At 46.4% G+C, this 25766-nt stretch overlaps 1 long non-coding RNA gene across 2 annotated transcripts in view; it reads left to right on the forward strand.

Annotated features, from left to right (window-relative positions):
- The first annotated feature begins 4468 nt into the window (after positions 1-4468).
- Positions 4469-25766, forward strand: part of LOC132395077 (uncharacterized) — a 73271-nt gene continuing 51973 nt past the window's right edge. For both annotated transcript variants that reach the window (XR_009512515.1, XR_009512516.1), the window contains exons 1-2: positions 4469-4618; positions 9465-9714. This is a non-coding gene — a long non-coding RNA (uncharacterized LOC132395077). The remainder of the gene's footprint in view (positions 4619-9464; positions 9715-25766) is intronic.

Here is a 25766-nt window from a genome sequence, read left to right on the forward strand (position 1 = left end):
GCGTTACCCACTTATATGTCTCCCGAGGTCCAGGTGTGACTACCAGCCTATAGCTCCTATCCGTCACCTCCTCACTCTCCCTGACCAGACGAAGGTCATCAAGCTGCATCTCCAGTTCCCTAAGGACCTGCAGCTCGACACACCTTGCGCAGATGCGGCTGTCCGAGAGGCTGGGAGTCTCCAGGGCTTCCCGCATCTGACACCGAGCACAGAACACCAGCCTCACACACATACTTCCTGTTTGTATTCTACAGAGGCAACCTACCTCGTCTTGACCCATTATCACCGAAATCCTATTGAACCAAAGTCTTCCTGCTCTGTCACCCACCCGCTCTATAAAACTCTACATGCTGTTCTACCTGGATGACGTCCACATGCTTGTGCTGTTGTGCACTGATCAAACCGCTGAAGAAATAACTGTCTCCTTTTAAACTCTTCTCACTTTTAAACTCTTCTTGCTGTTCTAACTGGCTGACGTCCATGTGCTTGCACAGTCGTGCCCCAATGAAACCGTTGAAAAAATAACCATCTCCTTTTAAACTCTTCTCACTGTTCTGCCTGGCTGACGTCCACATGCTTGTGCAGCCAAGCCCCGATCAAACCAAATTATGTACATTTCTACCCATTACATTGCCTCAACTAGTACACATATTTGGGGGAACACTATTGTCCACTTCCCTCCAGTCTGACAATCACACTTCTCTAGTTCCTCTTACCTACCCAATTTTCTGTTATTGGTGTTCAGTCTTGGTAACAAATCTCTGATCTGCCAGCTTTCTGCAAGTCCATACTTACTAGATCAACCACATATTCCTCGTCAAACCACTGTTTCTCTGACACAACTTACCTTTAATATGGCCATGCTGGCTTACTCTACACAATCCGCACTTGTGACTGCCAATTCAGTCATTGATTTTCTTTTTCTTCTAGAACTTCCATCACCATGGAGATTAACGCACAGTTACTGTGTTTATTCCTACACCGTCTTTTGAACAAAAATGTCACATTTGTAGTTTTCCAGCTTCACGAACACCCCAGAATCTTGGAATATTTGGAAGATTGTGACTGGGATCTCTGTAATTTCCTCCCAACCCAGGATGCATCTCACCTAATTATTTATCCACATGAAATGCAGTCAGCTTTACAAGTCCCCCTTTTCACTTTTTAGCCCTCCCTGAATCTCAACCATGCATTTCTTTGCCGAGATACCAGCAGTAGCTTCTTGACGAAGGCGGATGTGAAATATTCAGTCTGTACCTTGTCCATGGCCTCTGCTTTCAAGAGTACATTTCCTTTGCAGTCTTTGATCAGCCAAACCTCTTCTCTCCCAATCCTTTCTCTAGTCACATGTCCATAACATTTCATTATCATACATATTAATATCAGATTCATATCTTTTGCTGAATTGATTCCAGGGGATTTATTACAACTCACTGCAAAGAATGATTTAAAAAAGAGAATCCCATTTGGTGGTGTAATTTTCTTGCTCATGTCCTGTGCTCTCAATCAATCTTTCATAGTAATTACCATATCGTGCAATTCAACAACCCTGGGGAAGTCTTGCTGTCCAATAAAACACTGAAGGCAGAAGGTGGAAAGGCACAGTGGTGCAGGTTACTACCTCACGGCTCCTGTACTCGGGTGTGACCTGTGTGATGTTTAGACCTTCTGCCTGTTACTGTAAATGGGTTTCTTTGGGTACGACAATTTCCTCCCACAATTCTGATTAATTGGCTTCTGTAAATAACACCTTGTTTAATAGTCTTTTAATCTTCTGTCCCTGATGCACAGCAACACCTGATTGATGGTCTTTTTCTTACTTCACAGGAAATTTAATAATCCCCTTAAACTTTTCAACCTGATTTTGCCTTTAACTCACTTGAGAGAGGCCTCATATCAATTTACCTTGTGACTTCCAATTTCAGAACCAAGAGCTAAACAGTATTTGTGGTTTAAAAGAGGAAATCCAACTAACTCAGAGGTAATATTGAACTACTCAGCAGGTCAGGCAGCATCTAAGGAGAGAGAAACAGACTTCATCTGAAAGGTCATGCTGTGACCTGCTGAGTACTTCCAGAATCTTCCATTTTTATTTTGATTTTGCAGTTGGGAGACATGGTATCTTCAAGGAATTTTCAGATCCTTCTTCTTAAGGACTTTTGAGGAAATAATGAACACCTGTGTTTTCAGAATGTTGGCTTTGAAAGGCAAAATCTCAAGGCCAAATTGTCACTGTGCCGTGAGGTTTTCGGTCTACTCATATTTACAGATAAATTTGGAAATCTTGAAAATGTACAGATTTCTTAGAACACAACCAACGTGCCAGTAGTTTGAAAAGCTGTTTTCCTTCAGCTTAAAAGCAAAATAGGGAATCTATTGATTCTGAAGGCTCAAAGGTGTAAATTTATTGGCTGAATATTCCATTTACTGTGGGAAAATCATTGATTTATATTTAAAAAATGGACAAACTGTATCAGTTTAAACTCAGTGATTGACACTGAATTTTTGACCATTTTTAAAAGAGGTGTTTGTTCCCAAACTTTTCCAACAACTGGCATCTCTAAAATTGTTCAAAAGATCGAGATCAAACCATTAAATCAGGGTTTCAAACTTTTTTTTATTCCATTAATGAGGACCTCAGCTTGGGAACCCCTGCATTAAATGTTTCAAAAGTCACAACTGCCAATATTTATAGGTGAAAGCTAATGAACAAAAACTCAAAGAATTTACTATAGCAATAATTTACTGCAACTTCAAAGAAGTTAGTGTTCCTCACAGTTTTAGTGGCTATCTTGCTTACTGATTTCAAATTGATTCAGAGCTTTTCTTTTTGTATCTGAGCTCTAAAATAGCACGTGCTTGTATAGTTCATTTCTCTTTGGCTTTCTTCAACTTTGCAAATGATTGTAATATTTGAGAAGTAAGGGTTAGCTCATTTCCAAGGCACAAATCCATGGTCTCTCAAGACTAACAGTTGCCTAAAATGGTTAGCTCAAAACAAAACATTGAATACTTTTTTGCAGAAAGAATAGTGAGCCAGAGTTCCTTATAATTTGTAAATTTTAAAATACCACCAAGTACTAAACATGCAACTCGACAGAGTAGGCAGTGAACAGAAGTTTTCCCTATCTCCTTCAGTCCATCATAGACTAATTCTCTTAAATACCTTTTGATTACTATTTTCACTTATTAAAATCTTAAGGAGTGTGAGAGAATCAGTCTTCAAACTGCAATAATCAGATTACGAGAATAGTACTCAGAGGGCTCAATTCAAAAGGTCATATGTCTTAAATTTAAGTTGCCTCAAACCATTATAAGTTTCACCTGTAGCTCAATGAAAACAAAATATTGGAAGTTTAAAACTGATCTATCTGATGAGTTGTCACAGTTGCTTTAGTAATCTTTAGCCAAGCTAATGTCCACATGCATGTCCCTAACCCAAAAATGCAGCTCATTTTTTAACCAATCTGAGGTCCACACTCTCAGTGAACTAAAAGTATTCAATTAACTGTATACAACCTCTCCAGTGCTGTAAAATATTAACATAATTATTTCTTGCAGCAGCATCAGTTTTACTTGCTTTATACTTATGACCATGAGGTTAAGCACAACTCCACTTCCATATTTAAGTTTGCTGATGACACCACTGTCATTGGTTGAATCAAAAATGGTGATGAAGCAGCGTAGAGGAGGGAGATTGAAACTCTGGCTGAATGAAATCATAACAACGACTCAGTGTTAGCCAGATCAAGGAGCTGACTATTGACTTCAGGAGGAGAAAACCAGAGGTCCATGAGCCAGTCCTCATTGGAGGATCAGAGGCAGATGTTATGTTTTGTAACTTAAAACATTAAACTAATTCAAAGGAAGACACGGGAGCCCAAATTGAGTGTTTAACTTCGAGTTTACTTTCAGCGAGGTGTGCACGTACCACATGGTAGCGTGATGACATATGCAATAACATATTACCCATAATTATTTACTTAAACAAATAAGAATGCTTAATCAAACAATATAGATACAAGATTACTCAAATATTTGTTATGTACCCCTCGGGTTCATATTTTCTGTCCACCATTACTTTAAAATGTCAGGAGAATGAGACTGGCTTTTGGACACTGTTTGTGCTGTTACAGAGGGAGAGAGGTGAAGACTGCTCGGAGATGGTGTTATGGTTTCTCTGCAAGCATGTTTACACTTTTACAAGGACACTGTCAGCTTCTCTATTCTTACCGAGAGAGAGGGATGAAGCCTGCCTTGAGATGGTGTTTAAATGAACTCTAAAGCTTTTTCTGAATATACAAGGACACTGCCTCCTTGTGAGTTCTTACAGAGAGATAGCAACAAGCAGCTCGTGGTCACCATGGTGACCAAGGGCAGCGTTATTTGATGGACAGCTGGTGTTTAGCACGGTGAGATAAATAGGAGGTCCGCTGGAAGCTATCAGTGTGTCCAATCCTCGCCTGGGTTGATAACTTTACCACAGAAGTCGGTCTCCTTTTTGTGGTCACATTCGGTGACTTTAAAGGAAGAGAAGAGAGGAGAGGAAGGTTTGAAACAGAAGAAACCTAGTGACAAAGAGGTCACTGTTTGGACTCTCTCCTCTGTAGCCCGTAGGGTGAGTTTGAGTTCCATTCGAATACGAAGGTGTGACTGTCACGTAGTTAATCCACAGGAGAGGGTTCTCTGTTGAGGGGGAAACCTTTGTGAATACCACTTGTGTGTCACCCTTGTCTGGGTGTGGTATTTCACTGAAGAAAGGCACCCCTGTGGCAAATCACTGTAGGAGTTATTTCGTACGTCGTGGAACTGGATCAGTGGCTATCACAGTTGTGTATTAGGGGTAACCCTGTGTGGAAACTACCCTTGCCTGGGTTGGTAGTTTACCACTTGAAGATGGTACCTCAGTGACAGGCTACTGTTGGTGATAATCCGTATGTGGATTCTGTTTGAGTATCCTGTGGCCACCATTTTGAGATGACCCGTAGCTGAATACGGGTGTGGTACCACTTGTGTTGAAAGGATATTTATTGAAGATCACTGTCAGTGATACTTCGTGTGTGGAGTGGAACAACTTTGGAGATAAAACCTACTGTTATTATTATTTTGGAATGTTGACATAATTGCCTTCTCACAACAAACGCCTTTGGATTATAAATCTCTCTCTCTCTCTCTCCATCACTACTCGAATCAATACCACAAACTGAGCTGAACTTCACTCATCATCGTAAAACTGTATCCATTTACCCCTAGGCTTGAAGAAGCTTGGTTTTCCTATTTCCACACACACACACACACATATATATACAATCATTGCTAACCTGTTTAATATATCTGAATTTATATTACTGTATTGCTTAGTTACTAATAAATAGCATTAGTTTATAGCAATACCAGACTCCACAGTGTTTTCTATTTCTGCTGGTTCTTTAACCTGTCACGGGGTACGTGACATATTAAATACACAACACTCCTCCCTGCCTAGCTATAAACTCCAACTCAATAGAGAATGCATCTCAGCTACATACACAGTATGCCGTATAATACAACTACTACATACAGACACATCGTCAATTTTTAAATCATCCCATTCGGTCTAAAGATTTAATCTCTGTGGAGGAGTTCTTACTCTTGTGGGATACTGTCTTTCCTGACAAGGGAGAGTGCTCTGCTTGGTAGGCGAGACTTGTGGCAGTGAAACAATCTCAGCTTCTGCATGGTTGTAGGATTTGACTTCAGGACTGAAGGAAGTGGTTTTGACAGTTGTGGACATATTTCTTCTCCTTCTTGTTTTCTTCTTCTAGTTTGTGCATCTAGATCTCGGGAAGGTGCATTTAGTGCACTGGAGTATTCTCCTGTTAATCCTTCTATTGCTCCCTTTACAATCTGATCTCTCTTGGTTTCCGCATCCACAACATATCTGTTCTTATTTCTCCATTGACTCCTTTCTCTTTGACCTTCCATTCATCCAGCTGGGCTTTGGTCTTTGCATTTACCCTTTAAAGCAGCTTTTTGTCTCCCACTTGAAGTTCATGCAATGACCTTAATGCGAACGTAGCAGAGTGGACAAAAGCTGAATGTTTGTGACTTTCCTGGCATTCCTTGAACTCTCTTCCAGTTTAAAACCAAGCCACATTATTCAGGTAACTGCCTGATTAACATATCAAAAGCTTCCTTAGATATGTTGCCTACAAAAACAATGGTAGTCACTGGTACCACAAAAACAATGGTACCACTGATATTGTCACTTTCACGTTTCCTCTGAGAAGCTTGGTCCTTCCTTGGTCTAATATGCTTCCCAACCAGAGGCACAGAGTTTGACACCAACACCAGTTAGTCCTCATTTGGACAATAGTTCATGTTGTTTGGCATGGAGAGAGTTGTGGCATCACCCAGTACATTTCTTAATTCACTTTCATTTGGCTTCATTGCAGGGAATGTGGCATACACACGGGGAATGGATCTCCAATCAATTTGTAGCTGTCTCAGCCAATCAGGCCCCCACAAGGCTGGCCCTCCTGTTTTTACCACACACCAGCTCAATGTGGCTTGTTGGTTGTTGAAATTTCACAGTTACGGATGTCATTCCCACAGGAATTATCTTTTCTCCAGTATAAGTTTTTAGTTGGATACCTGCAGGCTTCAGTTCAGTATATTTGAAATGCCTCTCCAACTCGTTTTGTGGAATGATTGTTTCAACTGACCATATGCCCAATTCCATTTTAATTAATTTGCTGTTCACTTCTGGCATAAGCCATATTGTTTGTTTATTGTTAGTTTTCACATTGTAAAGCTCAAGGCTAATCAACCCTGTTTCATTCTCATCAGAATCAGATTTTTCACCAACAGCATACTGATGGGAGCTGTTTTTGAAACTGCAACTTGACATTTTATCCTTTTCTCTTCTCTGTGCAGACCATTTATTTTTGTCTGCCTGACATGCTCTTTGTATGTGACCGAGCTTGTTGCATTTTCTGCACCTTTAAACCTGAATTTGTTTCTATATGTATGCTTGGCCACAATTTCTTTGGCCAGACCAATTTCTGTTTAGGTGCTGCTCACTTTCATTCCTGACTGCAACTCAATTCCATCTCTGTCCACAGTTTCCACTGAAACAGCGGTTTCAACTGCTCTTTTAAGTGAGAGCTTGCTTCAGTTAGGAGCCATTTTTGAATGTCTTCCATAAACTAAATGATCTCTCAGTGCATCTTTAAGACCATTATCAAATTGACAATGCTCAATTTCTTTAACTCAGCCATGTACACTGAAATTGATTCCCCTTCTTTTTGATTCCATTTATGAAACTTAAAGCATCTGCAATCGACAATGGTTTTGGTTCCAAATGCTCCAGCATTACTTCCACAATAGCAGCAAAGCTCATTTTTAATGGTTTGGTTGAAGCAGCCAAACTTCAAAGTCAACTGCATTCCTTCAAACCAATGCTCTTAGCAAAATTGGCACTTACTTCACATTGGCTATTTAATTTGCCTCAAAATACTATTCCAATAGCTCAGTATACATGAGCCAATTACCTGGTGTGTCATCAGTCTCATCAATCTTTTTGATGTAGGCAACTATTTGTGATGCTTTTTAAATGATTATTATCACTGGATACTCACTCTTTATGAACCTGAATTCTTCCATTTATGGCCTTTTTTTTACGTTGATGACTCTGAACATGCTGGGCTCTGTTTCTTTAACTACCATTGTTCTTGCTGCATTTTTTTTTAGTTCAAACATCTTGCTGTGTTTTAAAAGGTCAGTAGCTGCCTTGGGTTCATTTTAAAAATACCTCATCGCCACTGCTATGTTTTGTAACTTCAAAACATTAAACTAATTCAAAGGAAGGTGCAGGAATTGAAATGTGGGTCTAACTTTGAGCATACTTTCAGCAAGGCATGCACTATCATGTGGCAGCGTGATGACATTTGCAATTAACATAGTTTTACACATAACTCATAATTAATTATTTAACTGAAAAGAAATGCTTAATCAAATAACGTATAGGCAAGATTACTCAGATATTTAATACACAACAGCAGAGAGAGTCAACAACTTTAACTTCCTTGGTGTTATCATTTCAGAGGACCTGTCCTATGCCCACCACATAAGTGCATTTATGAAGGAAGTATGACAACACCTCTATTTCCTTAGAAGTTTGCAAAGATTTGGCATGACATCTAAAACTTTAACAAACTCCTACAGAGGCACAGTGGTTGCATCACAACCTGGTATGGAAACATCAATGCCCTTGAACAGAAAATCCTACAAAATGTAATGGATATAGCCCAGTGCATCATGGATATATCCTTCTGAGCATATCGACATGGAGCATTGTCGCTGAAGAACTTCAACCAACAGGTTCTTGAACTTCACTCGCCCCAGTACTGAACTGTTCCCATTGAACTGTTCTCTTTCAAGGACTCTTCACCTCGAGTTCTTGATATTTATTGCTTATTTATTTATTATCATAGTTTCTTTTTATTTCTTTTGTATTTGCATAGTTTGTTGTCATTTGTACATTGGTTGTTTGTTCATCCTATTGGGTGCAGTCTTTCATTGATTCTGCTGAAGGGTCTTGGACTGAAATGTCAACTATAATCTTTTCCACAGATGCTGCCTGGCCCGCTGGGTTCCTCCAGAATTTGTGTGTTGATTGGATTTCCAGCATCTGCAGATTTTCTCTTGTTTATTTTTTCATGGATTCTACTGGATTTCTTGGATTGACTGAGTATGCCAGTGGGGTAATGAATCTCAGGGTTGTATATGGTGACGTACATGTACTTTGATAATAAATTTACTTTGAACTTCTGTGAAAAGTTTTTTTACATTGTTTTCCTAACTCTTGTGTTATACCTTAATTGAATCATTTATAATGCTTGCGTCTTGTATTCTTGATATCAATTTTGTTGATTTAAATACAGCCTGCTCTGATGTTCCCTTTGTTCTACCCATCCCTCCCCCACCATCTCTCGCACTGAAAACTAAGTTATTTTCTCTTTCATCAGTTCCAAACAAAAGACCTTGAAGCAGGAGAAGGTCATTCACTGCTCTGCCATCTATATGATCACAGCTAATCATCCAAATTCACTGCCTTTTTCCAGATTTCTCCCCTATCCCTTGACAGCTCTAACCCTGAGAGTAATATCTATCTCAGTTTTGAAAATATTTAATAACTTGGCTTCAACTTTTTCTTTGACAGAAAATTCCTCTGGTTCTCAACTTTTTCCAAGAAAAAAAAACTCTTTGTCTTAGTTTTAAGTGGATTTCAACATGCCCTTAGACTGGACTCCCTGGTCCTCAGGATTATCCTTCCAGTATCTACTCTATCCAGTTGTAGTAAGATTTTGTAGATTTCTATTGCCTCTCCCTGGAGTCATATAGCTCTGACAAATCTTGAGGTGTTTGGATTGACTAGAGCCAAGCTCCTGCAGATGTCATTGACTTTGCTGATTCTGTTCCAGGTATCTGGGGTTGTCTGGTTGTCCCACTGGTGATGCTCCCCTGTCAGTGGGCACGTGATCCTGGTGATGCTGAGGCAATGCTAAAGGTCATCCTACCCCTGTCATTTCTGACCATTGAATTTGAATTTGTCCTGGGAGAGAGGATTTTCAGCAGGTGTGAAGGACTTCTACTTGATGCTTTCTGTGATCCATCACAACAGCATTATTCAAGAGACGCCCACCATGTCATAGTCATGCCACGATTTCCAAGGTAAGCTTACTGTGAATGTAATGTGAGGACAGTTACATTTGATGCTGATCATAGGGACAAGGTATCAACATATCTGTAGAATGAGGCACAAGCCAGATCTGAGAACCTTTGTCAGACTCTCATGTTTGGGTGGCTTTGTTGGTACTGACCATAGCCCTGATCATATTACTAAGGAGTAAATCATTAGACAATCAGGCAGATTCTGGAAATTAGAAATAAAACCACATAATGCTGGAAAAGCTGTGCAGGTTAGGTAGCGTCTGTGGAGAAACAATTTTGTTTTGTGTCCGAAACCCTTCATCGGAACTGCAGGGGCATTACAGTTTAATGAAAGGGAAATGGTGTTTGATAAATTTATTACAATTCATTAATACTGTTGATGCTTTAAGGATTCATGCCTTGGGTAACCTCTTCTGTCACTGGGAGGAACAAATATTCTTCTGTCGCTGGAATGCTTGCCTTTGCTTCAGATAGCTCTCAGTTCGACTGTGCCTTTGGCTCTCAGTTCGACTGTGCCTTTGGCTCTCTGTTCGACTGTGCCTTTGGCTCTCTGTTCAATGGTGCCTTTGGCTCTCTGTTCGATGGTGTCTTTGGCTCTCAGTTCGACTGTGCCTTTGGCTCTCTGTTCGACTGTGCCTTTGGCTCTCTGTTCAATGGTGCCTTTGGCTCTCTGTTCGATGGTGCCTTTGGCTCTCTGTTCAATGGTGTCTTTCGCTCTCAGTTCGACTGTGCCCTTGGCTCTCTGTTCGACTGTGCCTTTGGCTCTCTGTTCAATGGTGTCTTTGGCTCTCAGTTCGACTGTGCCTTTGGCTCTCTGTTCGACTGTGCCTTTGGCTCTCTGTTCAATGGTGCCTTTGGCTCTCTGTTCAATGGTGCCTTTGGCTCTCTGTTCGATGGTGTCTTTGGCTCTCTGTTCAATGGTGTCTTTGGCTCTCTGTTCAATGGTGCCTTTGGCTCTCTGTTCAATGGTGTCTTTGGCTCTCTGTTCAATGGTGTCTTTGGCTCTCAGTTCGACTGTGCCTTTGGCTCTCTGTTCGATGGTGTCTTTGGCTCTCTGTTCAATGGTGCCTTTGGCTCTCTGTTCAATGGTGTCTTTGGCTCTCTGTTCAATGGTGTCTTTGGCTCTCAGTTCGACTGCGCCTTTGGCTCTCTGTTCGATGGTGTCGTTGGCTCTCAGTTCGACTGTGCCTTTGGCTCTCAGTTCGACTGTGCCTTTGGCTCTCTGTTCGATGGTGTCTTTGGCTCTCAGTTTGACTGTGCCTTTGGCTCTCTGTTCAATGGTGTCTTTGGCTCTCTGTTCAATGGTGCCTTTGGCTCTCTGTTCAATGGTGCCTTTGGCTCTCTGTTCAATGGTGCCTTTGGCTCTCTGTTCGATGGTGCCTTTGGCTCTCTGTTCGATGGTGCCTTTGGCTCTCTGTTCGATGGTGCCTTTGGCTCTCTGTTCGATGGTGTCTTTGGCTCTCAGTTCGACTGTGCCTTTGGCTCTCAGTTCGACTGTGCCTTTGGCTCTCTGTTCGACTGTGCCTTTGGCTCTCTGTTCAATGGTGTCTTTGGCTCTCTGTTCAATGGTGCCTTTGGCTCTCTGTTCAATGGTGCCTTTGGCTCTCTGTTCAATGGTGCCTTTGGCTCTCTGTTCAATGGTGCCTTTGGCTCTCTGTTCGATGGTGTCTTTGGCTCTCTGTTCAATGGTGCCTTTGGCTCTCTGTTCAATGGTGCCTTTCGCTCTCAGTTCAATGGTGTCTTTCACTCTCAGTTCGACTGTGCCTTTGGCTCTCTGTTCAATGGTGTCTTTGGCTCTCAGTTCGACTGTGCCTTTGGCTCTCTGTTCAATGGTGTCTTTGGCTCTCTGTTCAATGGTGCCTTTGGCTCTCTGTTCGATGGTGTCTTTGGCTCTCAGTTCGACTGTGCCTTTGGCTCTCAGTTCGACTGTGCCTTTGGCTCTCTGTTCGACTGTGCCTTTGGCTCTCTTTTCAATGGTGTCTTTGGCTCTCTGTTCAATGGTGCCTTTGGCTCTCTGTTCAATGGTGCCTTTGGCTCTCTGTTCAATGGTGCCTTTGGCTCTCTGTTCAATGGTGCCTTTGGCTCTCTGTTCGATGGTGTCTTTGGCTCTCTGTTCAATGGTGCCTTTGGCTCTCTGTTCAATGGTGTCTTTGGCTCTCAGTTCGACTGTGCCTCTGGCTCTCTGTTCGATGGTGTCTTTGGCTCTCAGTTCGACTGTGCCTTTGGCTCTCTGTTCAATGGTGTCTTTGGCTCTCTGTTCAATGGTGTCTTTGGCTCTCTGTTCAATGGTGCCTTTGGCTCTCAGTTCGACTGTGCCTTTGGCTCTCTGTTCGATGGTGTCTTTGGCTCTCAGTTCGACTGTGCCTTTGGCTCTCTGTTCAATGGTGCCTTTGGCTCTCTGTTCGATGGTGCCTTTGGCTCTCTGTTCGATGGTGTCTTTCGCTCTCAGTTCGACTGTGCCTTTGGCTCTCAGTTCGACTGTGCCTTTGGCTCTCTGTTCAATGTTGTCTTTCACTCTCAGTTCGACTGTGCCTTTGGCTCTCTGTTCAATGGTGCTTTTCGCTCTCAGTTCAATGGTGTCTTTCACTCTCAGTTCGACTGTGCCTTTGGCTCTCTGTTCAATGGTGTCTTTGGCTCTCAGTTCGACTGTGCCTTTGGCTCTCTGTTCAATGGTGTCTTTGGCTCTCAGTTCGACTGTGCCTTTGGCTCTCTGTTCAATGGTGTCTTTGGCTCTCTGTTCAACAGTGCCTTTGGCTCTCTGTTCGATGGTGCCTTTGGCTCTCTGTTCAATGGTGCCTTTGGCTCTCTGTTCGATGGTGTCTTTCGCTCTCAGTTCGACTGTGCCTTTGGCTCTCTGTTCGATGGTGTCTTTGGCTCTCAGTTCGATTGTGCCTTTGGCTCTCTGTTCAATGGTGCCTTTGGCTCTCTGTTCGATGGTGCCTTTGGCTCTCTGTTCGATGGTGTCTTTCGCTCCCAGTTCGACTGTGCCTTTGGCTCTCAGTTCGACTGTGCCTTTGGCTCTCTGTTCAATGGTGTCTTTCACTCTCAGTTCGACTGTGCCTTTGGCTCTCTGTTCAATGGTGTCTTTGGCTCTCTGTTCAATGGTGTCTTTGGCTCTCTGTTCGATGGTGTCTTTCGCTCTCAGTTCGACTGTGCCTTTGGCTCTCTGTTCGATGGTGCCTTTGGCTCTGTTCGACTGTGCCTTTGGCTCTCTGTTCGACTGTGCCTTTGGCTCTCTGTTCAATGGTGCCTTTGGCTCTCTGTTCAATGGTGCCTTTCGCTCTCTGTTCGATGGTGCCTTTGGCTCTCAGTTCGACTGTGCCTTTGGCTCTCTGTTCGATGGTGTCTTTGGCTCTCAGTTCGACTGTGCCTTTGGCTCTCTGTTCAATGGTGCCTTTGGCTCTCTGTTCAATGGTGCCTTTGGCTCTCAGTTCGACTGTGCCTTTGGCTCTCTGATCGATGGTGTCTTTGGCTCTCGGTTCGACTGTGCCTTTGGCTCTCTGATCGATGGTGTCTTTGGCTCTCTGTTCAATGGTGTCTTTCGCTCTCAGTTCGACTGTGCCTTTGGCTCTCTGTTCAATGGTGTCTTTCGCTCTCAGTTCGAATGTGCCTTTGGCTCTCAGTTCGATGGTGTCTTTGGCTCTCAGTTCGACTGTGCCTTTGGCTCTGTTCAATGGTGTCTTTGGCTCTCTGTTCAATGGTGTCTTTGGCTCTCTGTTCAATGGTGCCTTTGGCTCTCTGTTCGATGGTGTCTTTGGCTCTCAGTTCGACTGTGCCTTTGGCTCTCAGTTCGACTGTGCCTTTGGCTCTCTGTTCGACTGTGCCTTTGGCTCTCTGTTCAATGGTGTCTTTGGCTCTCTGTTCAATGGTGCCTTTGGCTCTCTGTTCAATGGTGCCTTTGGCTCTCTGTTCAATGGTGCCTTTGGCTCTCTGTTCAATGGTGCCTTTGGCTCTCTGTTCGATGGTGTCTTTGGCTCTCTGTTCAATGGTGCCTTTGGCTCTCTGTTCAATGGTGTCTTTGGCTCTCAGTTCGACTGTGCCTTTGGCTCTCTGTTCAATGGTGTCTTTGGCTCTCTGTTCAATGGTGTCTTTGGCTCTCTGTTCAATGGTGCCTTTGGCTCTCAGTTCGACTGTGCCTTTGGCTCTCTGTTCGATGGTGTCTTTGGCTCTCAGTTCGACTGTGCCTTTGGCTCTCTGTTCAATGGTGCCTTTGGCTCTCTGTTCGATGGTGCCTTTGGCTCTCTGTTCGATGGTGTCTTTCGCTCTCAGTTCGACTGTGCCTTTGGCTCTCAGTTCGACTGTGCCTTTGGCTCTCTGTTCAATGTTGTCTTTCACTCTCAGTTCGACTGTGCCTTTGACTCTCTGTTCAATGGTGCCTTTCGCTCTCAGTTCAATGGTGTCTTTCACTCTCAGTTCGACTGTGCCTTTGGCTCTCTGTTCAATGGTGTCTTTGGCTCTCAGTTCGACTGTGCCTTTGGCTCTCTGTTCAATGGTGTCTTTGGCTCTCAGTTCGACTGTGCCTTTGGCTCTCTGTTCAATGGTGTCTTTGGCTCTCTGTTCAACAGTGCCTTTGGCTCTCTGTTCGATGGTGCCTTTGGCTCTCTGTTCAATGGTGCCTTTGGCTCTCTGTTCGATGGTGTCTTTCGCTCTCAGTTCGACTGTGCCTTTGGCTCTCTGTTCGATGGTGTCTTTGGCTCTCAGTTCGACTGTGCCTTTGGCTCTCTGTTCAATGGTGCCTTTGGCTCTCAGTTCGATGGTGCCTTTGGCTCTCTGTTCGATGGTGTCTTTCGCTCTCAGTTCGACTGTGCCTTTGGCTCTCAGTTCGACTGTGCCTTTGGCTCTCTGTTCGATGGTGCCTTTGGCTCTCTGTTCAATGGTGCCTTTGGCTCTCTGTTCAATGGTGCCTTTGGCTCTCTGTTCAATGGTGCCTTTGGCTCTCTGTTCGATGGTGTCTTTGGCTCTCTGTTCAATGGTGCCTTTGGCTCTCTGTTCAATGGTGCCTTTCGCTCTCAGTTCAATGGTGTCTTTCACTCTCAGTTCGACTGTGCCTTTGGCTCTCTGTTCAATGGTGTCTTTGGCTCTCAGTTCGACTGTGCCTTTGGCTCTCTGTTCAATGGTGTCTTTGGCTCTCTGTTCAATGGTGCCTTTGGCTCTCTGTTCGATGGTGTCTTTGGCTCTCAGTTCGACTGTGCCTTTGGCTCTCAGTTCGACTGTGCCTTTGGCTCTCTGTTCGACTGTGCCTTTGGCTCTCTTTTCAATGGTGTCTTTGGCTCTCTGTTCAATGGTGCCTTTGGCTCTCTGTTCAATGGTGCCTTTGGCTCTCTGTTCAATGGTGCCTTTGGCTCTCTGTTCAATGGTGCCTTTGGCTCTCTGTTCGATGGTGTCTTTGGCTCTCTGTTCAATGGTGCCTTTGGCTCTCTGTTCAATGGTGTCTTTGGCTCTCAGTTCGACTGTGCCTCTGGCTCTCTGTTCGATGGTGTCTTTGGCTCTCAGTTCGACTGTGCCTTTGGCTCTCTGTTCAATGGTGTCTTTGGCTCTCTGTTCAATGGTGTCTTTGGCTCTCTGTTCAATGGTGCCTTTGGCTCTCAGTTCGACTGTGCCTTTGGCTCTCTGTTCGATGGTGTCTTTGGCTCTCAGTTCGACTGTGCCTTTGGCTCTCTGTTCAATGGTGCCTTTGGCTCTCTGTTCGATGGTGCCTTTGGCTCTCTGTTCGATGGTGTCTTTCGCTCTCAGTTCGACTGTGCCTTTGGCTCTCAGTTCGACTGTGCCTTTGGCTCTCTGTTCAATGTTGTCTTTCACTCTCAGTTCGACTGTGCCTTTGGCTCTCTGTTCAATGGTGCCTTTCGCTCTCAGTTCAATGGTGTCTTTCACTCTCAGTTCGACTGTGCCTTTGGCTCTCTGTTCAATGGTGTCTTTGGCTCTCAGTTCGACTGTGCCTTTGGCTCTCTGTTCAATGGTGTCTTTGGCTCTCAGTTCGACTGTGCCTTTGGCTCTCTGTTCAATGGTGTCTTTGGCTCTCTGTTCAACAGTGCCTTTGGCTCTCTGTTCGATGGTGCCTTTGGCTCTCTGTTCAATGGTGCCTTTGGCTCTCTGTTCGATGGTGTCTTTCGCTCTCAGTTCGACTGTGCCTTTGGCTCTCTGTTCGATGGTGTCTTTGGCTCTCAGTTCGATTGTGCCTTTGGCTCTCTGTTCAATGGTGCCTTTGGCTCTCTGTTCGATGGTGCCTTTGGCTCTCTGTTCGATGGTGTCTTTCGCTCCCAGTTCGACTGTGCCTTTGGCTCTCAGTTCGACTGTGCCTTTGGCTCTCTGTTCAATGGTGTCTTTCACTCTCAGTTCGACTGTGCCTTTGGCTCTCTGTTCAATGGTGTCTTTGGCTCTCTGTTCAATGGTGTCTTTGGCTCTCTGTTCGATGGTGTCTTTCGCTCTCAGTTCGACTGTGCCTTTGGCTCTCTGTTCGATGGTGCCTTTGGCTCTGTTCGACTGTGCCTTTGGCTCTCTGTTCGACTGTGCCTTTGGCTCTCTGTTCAATGGTGCCTTTGGCTCTCTGTTCAATGGTGCCTTTCGCTCTCTGTTCGATGGTGCCTTTGGCTCTCAGTTCGACTGTGCCTTTGGCTCTCTGTTCGATGGTGTCTTTGGCTCTCAGTTCGACTGTGCCTTTGGCTCTCAGTTCGACTGTGCCTTTGGCTCTCTGTTCAATGTTGTCTTTCACTCTCAGTTCGACTGTGCCTTTGACTCTCTGTTCAATGGTGCCTTTCGCTCTCAGTTCAATGGTGTCTTTCACTCTCAGTTCGACTGTGCCTTTGGCTCTCTGTTCAATGGTGTCTTTGGCTCTCAGTTCGACTGTGCCTTTGGCTCTCTGTTCAATGGTGTCTTTGGCTCTCAGTTCGACTGTGCCTTTGGCTCTCTGTTCAATGGTGTCTTTGGCTCTCTGTTCAACAGTGCCTTTGGCTCTCTGTTCGATGGTGCCTTTGGCTCTCTGTTCAATGGTGCCTTTGGCTCTCTGTTCGATGGTGTCTTTCGCTCTCAGTTCGACTGTGCCTTTGGCTCTCTGTTCGATGGTGTCTTTGGCTCTCAGTTCGACTGTGCCTTTGGCTCTCTGTTCAATGGTGCCTTTGGCTCTCAGTTCGATGGTGCCTTTGGCTCTCTGTTCGATGGTGTCTTTCGCTCTCAGTTCGACTGTGCCTTTGGCTCTCAGTTCGACTGTGCCTTTGGCTCTCTGTTCGATGGTGCCTTTGGCTCTCTGTTCAATGGTGCCTTTGGCTCTCTGTTCAATGGTGCCTTTGGCTCTCTGTTCAATGGTGCCTTTGGCTCTCTGTTCGATGGTGTCTTTGGCTCTCTGTTCAATGGTGCCTTTGGCTCTCTGTTCAATGGTGCCTTTCGCTCTCAGTTCAATGGTGTCTTTCACTCTCAGTTCGACTGTGCCTTTGGCTCTCTGTTCAATGGTGTCTTTGGCTCTCAGTTCGACTGTGCCTTTGGCTCTCTGTTCAATGGTGTCTTTGGCTCTCTGTTCAATGGTGCCTTTGGCTCTCTGTTCGATGGTGTCTTTGGCTCTCAGTTCGACTGTGCCTTTGGCTCTCAGTTCGACTGTGCCTTTGGCTCTCTGTTCGACTGTGCCTTTGGCTCTCTTTTCAATGGTGTCTTTGGCTCTCTGTTCAATGGTGCCTTTGGCTCTCTGTTCAATGGTGCCTTTGGCTCTCTGTTCAATGGTGCCTTTGGCTCTCTGTTCAATGGTGCCTTTGGCTCTCTGTTCGATGGTGTCTTTGGCTCTCTGTTCAATGGTGCCTTTGGCTCTCTGTTCAATGGTGTCTTTGGCTCTCAGTTCGACTGTGCCTCTGGCTCTCTGTTCGATGGTGTCTTTGGCTCTCAGTTCGACTGTGCCTTTGGCTCTCAGTTCGACTGTGCCTTTGGCTCTCTGTTCGATGGTGCCTTTGGCTCTCTGTTCAATGGTGCCTTTGGCTCTCTGTTCAATGGTGCCTTTGGCTCTCTGTTCAATGGTGCCTTTGGCTCTCTGTTCGATGGTGTCTTTGGCTCTCTGTTCAATGGTGCCTTTGGCTCTCTGTTCAATGGTGCCTTTCGCTCTCAGTTCAATGGTGTCTTTCACTCTCAGTTCGACTGTGCCTTTGGCTCTCTGTTCAATGGTGTCTTTGGCTCTCAGTTCGACTGTGCCTTTGGCTCTCTGTTCAATGGTGTCTTTGGCTCTCTGTTCAATGGTGCCTTTGGCTCTCTGTTCGATGGTGTCTTTGGCTCTCAGTTCGACTGTGCCTTTGGCTCTCAGTTCGACTGTGTCTTTGGCTCTCTGTTCGACTGTGCCTTTGGCTCTCTTTTCAATGGTGTCTTTGGCTCTCTGTTCAATGGTGCCTTTGGCTCTCTGTTCAATGGTGCCTTTGGCTCTCTGTTCAATGGTGCCTTTGGCTCTCTGTTCAATGGTGCCTTTGGCTCTCTGTTCGATGGTGTCTTTGGCTCTCTGTTCAATGGTGCCTTTGGCTCTCTGTTCAATGGTGTCTTTGGCTCTCAGTTCGACTGTGCCTCTGGCTCTCTGTTCGATGGTGTCTTTGGCTCTCAGTTCGACTGTGCCTTTGGCTCTCTGTTCAATGGTGTCTTTGGCTCTCTGTTCAATGGTGTCTTTGGCTCTCTGTTCAATGGTGCCTTTGGCTCTCAGTTCGACTGTGCCTTTGGCTCTCTGTTCGATGGTGTCTTTGGCTCTCAGTTCGACTGTGCCTTTGGCTCTCTGTTCAATGGTGCCTTTGGCTCTCTGTTCGATGGTGCCTTTGGCTCTCTGTTCGATGGTGTCTTTCGCTCTCAGTTCGACTGTGCCTTTGGCTCTCAGTTCGACTGTGCCTTTGGCTCTCTGTTCAATGTTGTCTTTCACTCTCAGTTCGACTGTGCCTTTGGCTCTCTGTTCAATGGTGCCTTTCGCTCTCAGTTCAATGGTGTCTTTCACTCTCAGTTCGACTGTGCCTTTGGCTCTCTGTTCAATGGTGTCTTTGGCTCTCAGTTCGACTGTGCCTTTGGCTCTCTGTTCAATGGTGTCTTTGGCTCTCAGTTCGACTGTGCCTTTGGCTCTCTGTTCAATGGTGTCTTTGGCTCTCTGTTCAACAGTGCCTTTGGCTCTCTGTTCGATGGTGCCTTTGGCTCTCTGTTCAATGGTGCCTTTGGCTCTCTGTTCGATGGTGTCTTTCGCTCTCAGTTCGACTGTGCCTTTGGCTCTCTGTTCGATGGTGTCTTTGGCTCTCAGTTCGATTGTGCCTTTGGCTCTCTGTTCAATGGTGCCTTTGGCTCTCTGTTCGATGGTGCCTTTGGCTCTCTGTTCGATGGTGTCTTTCGCTCCCAGTTCGACTGTGCCTTTGGCTCTCAGTTCGACTGTGCCTTTGGCTCTCTGTTCAATGGTGTCTTTCACTCTCAGTTCGACTGTGCCTTTGGCTCTCTGTTCAATGGTGTCTTTGGCTCTCTGTTCAATGGTGTCTTTGGCTCTCTGTTCGATGGTGTCTTTCGCTCTCAGTTCGACTGTGCCTTTGGCTCTCTGTTCGATGGTGCCTTTGGCTCTGTTCGACTGTGCCTTTGGCTCTCTGTTCGACTGTGCCTTTGGCTCTCTGTTCAATGGTGCCTTTGGCTCTCTGTTCAATGGTGCCTTTCGCTCTCTGTTCGATGGTGCCTTTGGCTCTCAGTTCGACTGTGCCTTTGGCTCTCTGTTCGATGGTGTCTTTGGCTCTCAGTTCGACTGTGCCTTTGGCTCTCTGTTCAATGGTGCCTTTGGCTCTCTGTTCAATGGTGCCTTTGGCTCTCAGTTCGACTGTGCCTTTGGCTCTCTGATCGATGGTGTCTTTGGCTCTCGGTTCGACTGTGCCTTTGGCTCTCTGATCGATGGTGTCTTTGGCTCTCTGTTCAATGGTGTCTTTCGCTCTCAGTTCGACTGTGCCTTTGGCTCTCTGTTCAATGGTGTCTTTCGCTCTCAGTTCGAATGTGCCTTTGGCTCTCAGTTCGATGGTGTCTTTGGCTCTCAGTTCGACTGTGCCTTTGGCTCTGTTCAATGGTGTCTTTGGCTCTCTGTTCAATGGTGTCTTTGGCTCTCTGTTCAATGGTGCCTTTGGCTCTCTGTTCGATGGTGTCTTTGGCTCTCAGTTCGACTGTGCCTTTGGCTCTCAGTTCGACTGTGCCTTTGGCTCTCTGTTCGACTGTGCCTTTGGCTCTCTGTTCAATGGTGTCTTTGGCTCTCTGTTCAATGGTGCCTTTGGCTCTCTGTTCAATGGTGCCTTTGGCTCTCTGTTCAATGGTGCCTTTGGCTCTCTGTTCAATGGTGCCTTTGGCTCTCTGTTCGATGGTGTCTTTGGCTCTCTGTTCAATGGTGCCTTTGGCTCTCTGTTCAATGGTGTCTTTGGCTCTCAGTTCGACTGTGCCTTTGGCTCTCTGTTCAATGGTGTCTTTGGCTCTCTGTTCAATGGTGTCTTTGGCTCTCTGTTCAATGGTGCCTTTGGCTCTCAGTTCGACTGTGCCTTTGGCTCTCTGTTCGATGGTGTCTTTGGCTCTCAGTTCGACTGTGCCTTTGGCTCTCTGTTCAATGGTGCCTTTGGCTCTCTGTTCGATGGTGCCTTTGGCTCTCTGTTCGATGGTGTCTTTCGCTCTCAGTTCGACTGTGCCTTTGGCTCTCAGTTCGACTGTGCCTTTGGCTCTCTGTTCAATGTTGTCTTTCACTCTCAGTTCGACTGTGCCTTTGACTCTCTGTTCAATGGTGCCTTTCGCTCTCAGTTCAATGGTGTCTTTCACTCTCAGTTCGACTGTGCCTTTGGCTCTCTGTTCAATGGTGTCTTTGGCTCTCAGTTCGACTGTGCCTTTGGCTCTCTGTTCAATGGTGTCTTTGGCTCTCAGTTCGACTGTGCCTTTGGCTCTCTGTTCAATGGTGTCTTTGGCTCTCTGTTCAACAGTGCCTTTGGCTCTCTGTTCGATGGTGCCTTTGGCTCTCTGTTCAATGGTGCCTTTGGCTCTCTGTTCGATGGTGTCTTTCGCTCTCAGTTCGACTGTGCCTTTGGCTCTCTGTTCGATGGTGTCTTTGGCTCTCAGTTCGACTGTGCCTTTGGCTCTCTGTTCAATGGTGCCTTTGGCTCTCAGTTCGATGGTGCCTTTGGCTCTCTGTTCGATGGTGTCTTTCGCTCTCAGTTCGACTGTGCCTTTGGCTCTCAGTTCGACTGTGCCTTTGGCTCTCTGTTCAATGGTGTCTTTCACTCTCAGTTCGACTGTGCCTTTGGCTCTCTGTTCAATGGTGTCTTTGGCTCTCTGTTCAATGGTGTCTTTGGCTCTCTGTTCGATGGTGTCTTTCGCTCTCAGTTCGACTGTGCCTTTGGCTCTCTGTTCGATGGTGCCTTTGGCTCTCTGTTCGACTGTGCCTTTGGCTCTCTGTTCGACTGTGCCTTTGGCTCTCTGTTCAATGGTGCCTTTGGCTCTCTGTTCAATGGTGCCTTTCGCTCTCTGTTCGATGGTGCCTTTGGCTCTCAGTTCGACTGTGCCTTTGGCTCTCTGTTCGATGGTGTCTTTGGCTCTCAGTTCGACTGTGCCTTTGGCTCTCTGTTCAATGGTGCCTTTGGCTCTCTGTTCAATGGTGCCTTTGGCTCTCAGTTCGACTGTGCCTTTGGCTCTCTGATCGATGGTGTCTTTGGCTCTCGGTTCGACTGTGCCTTTGGCTCTCTGATCGATGGTGTCTTTGGCTCTCTGTTCAATGGTGTCTTTCGCTCTCAGTTCGACTGTGCCTTTGGCTCTCTGTTCAATGGTGTCTTTCGCTCTCAGTTCGACTGTGCCTTTGGCTCTCAGTTCGATGGTGTCTTTGGCTCTCAGTTCGACTGTGCCTTTGGCTCTCTGTTCAATGGTGTCTTTGGCTCTCTGTTCAATGGTGTCTTTGGCTCTCTGTTCAATGGTGCCTTTGGCTCTCTGTTCGATGGTGTCTTTGGCTCTCAGTTCGACTGTGCCTTTGGCTCTCAGTTCGACTGTGCCTTTGGCTCTCTGTTCGACTGTGCCTTTGGCTCTCTGTTCGACTGTGCCTTTGGCTCTCTGTTCAATGGTGCCTTTGGCTCTCTGTTCAATGGTGCCTTTGGCTCTCTGTTCGATGGTGCCTTTGGCTCTCAGTTCAATGGTGTCTTTGGCTCTCTGTTCAATGGTGTCTTTCGCTCTCAGTTCGACTGTGCCTTTGGCTCTCTGTTCGATGGTGTCTTTGGCTCTCTGTTCAATGGTGCCTTTGGCTCTCTGTTCGATGGTGTCTTTGGCTCTCAGTTCAATGGTGTCTTTGGCTCTCTGTTCAATGGTGTCTTTGGCTCTCTGTTCAATGGTGTCTTTGGCTCTCTGTTCGATGGTGTCTTTCGCTCTCAGTTCGACTGTGCCTTTGGCTCTCTGTTCGATGGTGCCTTTCGCTCTCAGTTTGACTGTGCCTTTGGCTCTCTGTTCAATGGTGCCTTTGGCTCTCTGTTCGATGGTGCCTTTGGCTCTCAGTTCGACTGTGCCTTTGGCTCTCAGTTCGACTGTGCCTTTGGCTCTCAGTTCGACTGTGCCTTTGGCTCTCAGTTCAATGGTGCCTTTGGCTCTCTGTTCAATGGTGCCTTTGGCTCTCTGTTCAATGGTGCCTTTGGCTCTCTGTTCAATGGTGGCTTTCGCTCTCTGTTCAATGGTGCCTTTGGCTCCCTGTTCAATGGTGCCTTTGGCTCTCTGTTCAATGGTGTCTTTGGCTCTCAGTTCGACTGTGCCTTTGGCTCTCTGTTCAATGGTGTCTTTGGCTCTCTGTTCAACAGTGCCTTTGGCTCTCTGTTCGATGGTGCCTTTGGCTCTCTGTTCAATGGTGCCTTTGGCTCTCTGTTCGATGGTGTCTTTCGCTCTCAGTTCGACTGTGCCTTTGGCTCTCTGTTCGATGGTGTCTTTGGCTCTCAGTTCGACTGTGCCTTTGGCTCTCTGTTCAATGGTACCTTTGGCTCTCTGTTCGATGGTGCCTTTGGCTCTCTGTTCGATGGTGTCTTTCGCTCCCAGTTCGACTGTGCCTTTGGCTCTCAGTTCGACTGTGCCTTTGGCTCTCTGTTCAATGGTGTCTTTCACTCTCAGTTCGACTGTGCCTTTGGCTCTCTGTTCAATGGTGTCTTTGGCTCTCTGTTCAATGGTGTCTTTGGCTCTCTGTTCGATGGTGTCTTTCGCTCTCAGTTCGACTGTGCCTTTGGCTCTCTGTTCGATGGTGCCTTTGGCTCTGTTCGACTGTGCCTTTGGCTCTCTGTTCGACTGTGCCTTTGGCTCTCTGTTCAATGGTGCCTTTGGCTCTCTGTTCAATGGTGCCTTTCGCTCTCTGTTCGATGGTGCTTTTGGCTCTCAGTTCGACTGTGCCTTTGGCTCTCTGATCGATGGTGTCTTTGGCTCTCGGTTCGACTGTGCCTTTGGCTCTCTGTTCAATGGTGCCTTTGGCTCTCTGTTCAATGGTGCCTTTGGCTCTCAGTTCGACTGTGCCTTTGGCTCTCTGATCGATGGTGTCTTTGGCTCTCGGTTCGACTGTGCCTTTGGCTCTCTGATCGATGGTGTCTTTGGCTCTCTGTTCAATGGTGTCTTTCGCTCTCAGTTCGACTGTGCCTTTGGCTCTCTGTTCAATGGTGTCTTTCGCTCTCAGTTCGACTGTGCCTTTGGCTCTCAGTTCGATGGTGTCTTTGGCTCTCAGTTCGACTGTGCCTTTGGCTCTCTGTTCAATGGTGTCTTTGGCTCTCTGTTCAATGGTGTCTTTGGCTCTCTGTTCAATGGTGCCTTTGGCTCTCTGTTCGATGGTGTCTTTGGCTCTCAGTTCGACTGTGCCTTTGGCTCTCAGTTCGACTGTGCCTTTGGCTCTCTGTTCGACTGTGCCTTTGGCTCTCTGTTCAATGGTGTCTTTGGCTCTCTGTTCAATGGTGCCTTTGGCTCTCTGTTCAATGGTGCCTTTGGCTCTCTGTTCAATGGTGCCTTTGGCTCTCTGTTCAATGGTGCCTTTGGCTCTCTGTTCGATGGTGTCTTTGGCTCTCTGTTCAATGGTGCCTTTGGCTCTCTGTTCAATGGTGTCTTTGGCTCTCAGTTCGACTGTGCCTTTGGCTCTCTGTTCAATGGTGTCTTTGGCTCTCTGTTCAATGGTGTCTTTGGCTCTCTGTTCAATGGTGCCTTTGGCTCTCAGTTCGACTGTGCCTTTGGCTCTCTGTTCGATGGTGTCTTTGGCTCTCAGTTCGACTGTGCCTTTGGCTCTCTGTTCAATGGTGCCTTTGGCTCTCTGTTCGATGGTGCCTTTGGCTCTCTGTTCGATGGTGTCTTTCGCTCTCAGTTCGACTGTGCCTTTGGCTCTCAGTTCGACTGTGCCTTTGGCTCTCTGTTCAATGTTGTCTTTCACTCTCAGTTCGACTGTGCCTTTGACTCTCTGTTCAATGGTGCCTTTCGCTCTCAGTTCAATGGTGTCTTTCACTCTCAGTTCGACTGTGCCTTTGGCTCTCTGTTCAATGGTGTCTTTGGCTCTCAGTTCGACTGTGCCTTTGGCTCTCTGTTCAATGGTGTCTTTGGCTCTCAGTTCGACTGTGCCTTTGGCTCTCTGTTCAATGGTCTCTTTGGCTCTCTGTTCAACAGTGCCTTTGGCTCTCTGTTCGATGGTGCCTTTGGCTCTCTGTTCAATGGTGCCTTTGGCTCTCTGTTCGATGGTGTCTTTCGCTCTCAGTTCGACTGTGCCTTTGGCTCTCTGTTCGATGGTGTCTTTGGCTCTCAGTTCGACTGTGCCTTTGGCTCTCTGTTCAATGGTGCCTTTGGCTCTCAGTTCGATGGTGCCTTTGGCTCTCTGTTCGATGGTGTCTTTCGCTCTCAGTTCGACTGTGCCTTTGGCTCTCAGTTCGACTGTGCCTTTGGCTCTCTGTTCAATGGTGTCTTTCACTCTCAGTTCGACTGTGCCTTTGGCTCTCTGTTCAATGGTCTCTTTGGCTCTCTGTTCAATGGTGTCTTTGGCTCTCTGTTCGATGGTGTCTTTCGCTCTCAGTTCGACTGTGCCTTTGGCTCTCTGTTCGATGGTGCCTTTGGCTCTCTGTTCGACTGTGCCTTTGGCTCTCTGTTCGACTGTGCCTTTGGCTCTCTGTTCAATGGTGCCTTTGGCTCTCTGTTCAATGGTGCCTTTCGCTCTCTGTTCGATGGTGCCTTTGGCTCTCAGTTCGACTGTGCCTTTGGCTCTCTGTTCGATGGTGTCTTTGGCTCTCAGTTCGACTGTGCCTTTGGCTCTCTGTTCAATGGTGCCTTTGGCTCTCTGTTCAATGGTGCCTTTGGCTCTCAGTTCGACTGTGCCTTTGGCTCTCTGATCGATGGTGTCTTTGGCTCTCGGTTCGACTGTGCCTTTGGCTCTCTGATCGATGGTGTCTTTGGCTCTCTGTTCAATGGTGTCTTTCGCTCTCAGTTCAACTGTGCCTTTGGCTCTCTGTTCAATGGTGTCTTTCGCTCTCAGTTCGACTGTGCCTTTGGCTCTCAGTTCGATGGTGTCTTTGGCTCTCAGTTCGACTGTGCCTTTGGCTCTCTGTTCAATGGTGTCTTTGGCTCTCTGTTCAATGGTGTCTTTGGCTCTCTGTTCAATGGTGCCTTTGGCTCTCTGTTCGATGGTGTCTTTGGCTCTCAGTTCGACTGTGCCTTTGGCTCTCAGTTCGACTGTGCCTTTGGCTCTCTGTTCGACTGTGCCTTTGGCTCTCTGTTCGACTGTGCCTTTGGCTCTCTGTTCAATGGTGCCTTTGGCTCTCTGTTCAATGGTGCCTTTGGCTCTCTGTTCGATGGTGCCTTTGGCTCTCAGTTCGATGGTGTCTTTGGCTCTCTGTTCAATGGTGTCTTTCGCTCTCAGTTCGACTGTGCCTTTGGCTCTCTGTTCGATGGTGTCTTTGGCTCTCTGTTCAATGGTGCCTTTGGCTCTCTGTTCGATGGTGTCTTTGGCTCTCAGTTCAATGGTGTCTTTGGCTCTCTGTTCAATGGTGTCTTTGGCTCTCTGTTCAATGGTGTCCTTGGCTCTCTGTTCGATGGTGTCTTTCGCTCTCAGTTCGACTGTGCCTTTGGCTCTCTGTTCGATG

The sequence above is a fragment of the Hypanus sabinus genome, chromosome 6 (genome assembly GCF_030144855.1).
Source record: "Hypanus sabinus isolate sHypSab1 chromosome 6, sHypSab1.hap1, whole genome shotgun sequence".
Taxonomy (NCBI): Eukaryota; Metazoa; Chordata; class Chondrichthyes; order Myliobatiformes; family Dasyatidae; genus Hypanus; species Hypanus sabinus.